This window comes from Octodon degus, unplaced genomic scaffold (assembly GCF_000260255.1).
Source record: "Octodon degus isolate 3935 unplaced genomic scaffold, OctDeg1.0 scaffold00117, whole genome shotgun sequence".
Lineage (NCBI taxonomy): Eukaryota > Metazoa > Chordata > Mammalia > Rodentia > Octodontidae > Octodon > Octodon degus.
Genome location: NW_004524693.1, coordinates 551,464 through 556,108, shown reverse-complemented (window position 1 = coordinate 556,108; position 4,645 = coordinate 551,464). Strand labels below are relative to the sequence as shown.

General features: G+C 42.5%; 1 long non-coding RNA gene and 1 pseudogene across 1 annotated transcript in view; one reads left to right on the top strand and one right to left on the bottom strand.

Annotated features, from left to right (window-relative positions):
• Nucleotides 1-4,645, top strand: part of LOC111812228 — a 12,314-nt gene that overhangs the window by 6,391 nt on the left and 1,278 nt on the right. The gene's annotated exons all lie outside the window — the stretch shown is intronic.
• LOC111812227 lies at nt 2,467-3,960 on the bottom strand (annotated as a pseudogene).

Sequence of the window (4,645 nt, the reverse complement as noted above, 5' to 3'; positions counted from 1 at the left end):
CTAAAAATTCTGTTTTTTTTTTTTTTTTTTTTTTTTTTTGCGGAACCAGTGATTGAACTCAGGCCCTTGCGCCTGCCAGGCAAGCGCTTACTCTGTCAGGTAGTTTCAGATAGACACCTGTGTAACTAATTTGGTTATACTTGGGGGAAAACATGGGGGGGGGGAAGGGATTAAGTATAACCTCCAGCAGGGGATCTTAGAATCTGACTTTGACTTTAAATAATCTTTAACAACTTTTATAAGAAATCTTAGTGTGGAATCAGAAATTTCTTAATTAAAACTGACTTGTTTTTGTTTTTACTTTTGAGAGTTCTATGCATGGCTTTCCTGTGGTAAGTATTAATGTCTTGATGTACCCTGGATGTGTCCTTTCTGGTTAAAACATGCAGGAATTGTCACCTTGAAGGATTCAGTGCTGTCGAGAGTTTTCCTCATTTTTATTCTTAAGATGAAAAACTCTTCACTCCTTAATTGTGTATGCTACTGTTCCAAGTGGTCTTTGCATAGTGTGATGTTAGGGTAATAATTCGTTCTCTACCCTTTTTTTTTTTTGGCGGAACCGGGGATTGAACTCAGACCTTTACGCTTGCTAGGGAAGCGCTTATTCCACTGAGCCATCTCCCCGGCCCCAGTTCTCTACCCTTTTGTAGTTCGTGGTGGACATAAACCCTTTTGATAGAAGGCAGAAATATAAATGAGTTTAGTGAAATGTATTCCTCCTGCATACATGAGAGATGCTCAAGGAAGTCTTGAAGCGTAGGCCTTGAGTTGTATTAGACTGTGCGCTTAAATCTTGTCCTTCCTGAAATAAAGAATGGTGCAACGAAAGGCCTGTGTCGGAGAGGGGGAGCCTGAAGAGCAAGAGAAACAAGAGCAAGATTCACTGCTCATCCTTCTCTTTCTAGGCGGAAAGGGAGATACTCGTACAAATGGTTTCCCTTAGAGATGTAAATTTTTTTTATTTATTTATTTATGTGTGTGTGTGTGTGTGTGGCCAGCTCAGCCCACCAGGGGGTGGGGCTGGCTGGCATGTGGTGCTGGGGATTGAACCGTGGTCCCTTTGCTTTGCTAAGCTTGTTCTAAGTAGGTGCTTTAGACCACTGAGCCATCTCACCAGCCCCAGATGTAAATTTTTTATGAAAGGGTAATTTCTACTTTTTTCAAAACTTTTCCAGTCTCCTCTTTCTCACAATAATTAGCTTAGAATAATCTTTAGGGAAAAAAGACATATTTCCAATGGCATCTTCTAGTATTCTGCAGTCATTTTTAAGAGCATTTTTGCAGCCTGGAAAGAGAAAAAGGCTGTTATATTCTCCTTGAAATGGGGCTAAGCAAAGACACCTGTGAAAAGTGTTGAATGTATGATGGCTCCAAAAACAAATGCTGAAAAACAGCTAATATTTAATTTAGGCCCAACCATCCTATGTAGTCAGTATAAACCTTTCCATATTACAGATAAAATAAAGAGGGTTTGTTTTGTTTGCCTGCTGCATTGGGGAGCAAACCCAAGGCCCCTAGCACTGAGCTATACCCCTGCCCAATAGTGTTTTCACTTCGCCAAAGTCAGATAGCTAAGAGCTAGAAGCAATATGAGTTTAGTTTGTGTTTTTACAGACCCTTCAGACTTTCTTCTTTCATGTTGTCTCTCCACAACTACCAGAAGAGGTTCAATGCCAGCAAAGCCTAGTGTATTCATTTTTTTGCTGCTGCTTAAATTACTGTAACTGAACACAGTGGGTTCAGATGTTAGCAAGTGCAAAGCCAATAAGCACAAACAGGAGATAAAAGAGAAATTTGTTACTTGTAGCAAGGATTGAGAGCATTGTGCCTTGTGGAGACAGGTACATTCTAGAGCGTCCTTAGTTTGAGGTCATATATCACGTGTTCAAAAAAAATGACAGATACTAGGGGCCAGGGAGATGGCTCAGTGGAATAAGCGCTTCCCTGGCAAGCGCAAGGGCTTGAGTTCAATCCCCAGTTCCCCCCTCCCCCAAAAAAAAAAGAAGTCAGAATGACCTGATAGTTTTTCTGGTTCCTTGTTTCTCCAAAGGGTTTACCTGAACCAATAGCCACCAAAGATAGATAAAAGGTCAGCAGCTCTGCCCACCCTATATGTATACTTTGTCCCTAAGTGCGCTTGCCTAGGAACTAAGTGCGCTTTACCATAAACAGTGTAGAATAGCATTCATTTGTCTCATGTTTCTATGGGTCCAAATGCCCAAGTGGGCTTAGCTGGTTCTCTCCCTAGAGTCTCAAAATGAGGACATAGAGGAGGTGACCAGGGTGATTTTTTACTCAGAGACTGGGGAAGAATTTGCTTCCAAGCTCATCCAAGTGTTAGACAGAATCCAGTTCCTTTGTTCCTGTCACTCAGGAGCTACTCTTTTGCCAGAGGCACCCTGAATTCCTGCTCCTGTATCCTTCTCTATTTTCAAACCAGCAAGAATGTGTCATGTCCTTTTTTTTTCACATTTTAAAACTTTATTTGCATATTTAAAAAATTGTGCACTCCAGTAATTAAAATCATTTGAACAAAAAAATGGCACTCTGATGAAACTGCATTTTACAGCCCGCAGGACACCTTGGACCAGCTTGAATTTCACTCTAGACTTCACCATGCTCCCACCCAGCCTCTTCCTCCACCAACATGCAAGCTCTTCTCCTTCCCTGCCAGCCACACAGGCTGATGGGGGGGCAGGCGAGGCCTTCGTTGTCGGTAGTTCGGATGTGAAAGGGGCAGCACAGTCATTTAAACTTGATCCAATCTCTTTGCATCTTACAAAGTTAGACAGCTAAAAGAAGTAAAGTAGGAAGCCAATGCTTGTGGAATGTACAGTGCATACCGGCGACGCACGCCTCGTTAGGATTCGCCCGCTTGCTTCTCTTGTTCATTTGTTTCTTTCGAAGGCAGAGGATTTTTCTCGTGTGTTTCTATCTTCTTCAATTTCAACTTAACAAATTTCTCGATCTCAGCCATATCGGGTTTGTCAGACATGGTCGAGAGGAAGCGAGATGAGGTGCACGAGGAATCGAAGTCTGATCTCAGTGGCGAACGCGGAGTCTGTCATGTCCTTTTTATTCCAAACCATTCTGACTTCTCCTGCCATGTGATTAGATTAGATCCAACCAGGCATATGTTATTAAAGGAAATAAAGAGGAAAAAATTACAACTAAAAATATCTCCGGGATAGGTTGTAACTCAGTGGTAGAACATTCCGCTCACATGTATGAGGTCCTGGGTTCCACCCTCAGCACCAGAGAAGGACGGAAAGACAGTAATATTCAGTTAACTAATCAGAGCACTGTCTTCTTTTTTTCCTAGTAGAAACAATGTTTATTACCAGAACAAGAATAAAATTTAAAATTACTTATTTAAAACCACTGCCCACAGCAACTGTACTGAGAGTATCAAAATAGCTACAGTTTTTGCACTTGTGTTGTGCTGTGCCTCTGACAGAATATGACTATATGTGATAGACATTACCTTCAACTATTTAGCCAGCTATTAAAATTTGCTTAGTGCCAGCAAGATAGCTCAGTGGACTAAAGCACCTGCTTAGGCGAGCAGAGAGACTGAAGTTCCATCCCTGGAACCACATGCCAAGCCAGCTCCTACGCAAGAGCAGACTGAGCCCTGCCACAGAATCCGGGCATGGTGGCATAAGCCTGTAATCCCAGCACTGGGGAGGGTGTAAACGGGAGGATCACTACAAGTGCAAGCTGTGCAGTGAGACCCTATAGCAACCAAATACATTAAAAAATTTTTTTTAATTTTTTTTTTTTTACTGCTTATTTCCATGAAGAGCTGTTGTAAGACAACACAAGAGCTGGACCCACTAGCAGTCTTTCAGGGGCCTGTATAGAGCATGCCTTTGTAATGTGACAGAATAAAAATTAGGGAAATCTAGACAGCTTTGCATATTAGTCCCTAAGTACTTATGTGCTACAGCTGGGTGTTTTGTTTTTGCATTTAGTACAGGGGTACAGGGTCTATAAGGTTTCACTTTGTGGGTCCAACTCCTAGTGATTCTCCTGTTTTCAGCCTGCCAAGCACTGGGATTGTAGGCGCATGCCACCACGCCCAGTCTCAATGCTGTCTCAGCGCGCCCCAGGGGCAGGGCTGGCATGGCACAGCACACAGCACACCACTGCTCTGCCTAAGCAGGCGCTGTAGTCTGCTGACCTATCGGGCTGGCCCTACAGCTGTTTTTTTTTTTGTTTTTTTTTTTTTAATTTTATTTATTTGTGTGTGTGTGCGTGGCCAGCTCAGCCCACCAGGGGGCGAGGCTGGCTGGCATGTGGTGCTGGGGGATTGAACCGCAGTCCCAGTGCTTTGCTAAGCTTGATTCTAAGTAGGTGCTTTAGACCACTGAGCCATCTCACCAGCCCCCCTACAGCTGTTTTTTAAAATGTTTAATTTATAGCTCTGAAGAGCAACCCAGGCCTTCCATATACCAGGTCTGCTGCTGAACTCTAGCTTCAGGCTCTTCCCCCCCCCCCACCCCACTACATTTTTTGTAACAGTTTTATTAAGATATATTAACAGCATTTTATTTTTTATTTATTTATTTTTTTAAAGACTTTAGGCTATTTTTTTTATTTTATTTTAACATTTATTGTGTGTGTGTGTGTGTGTGTGTGGCCA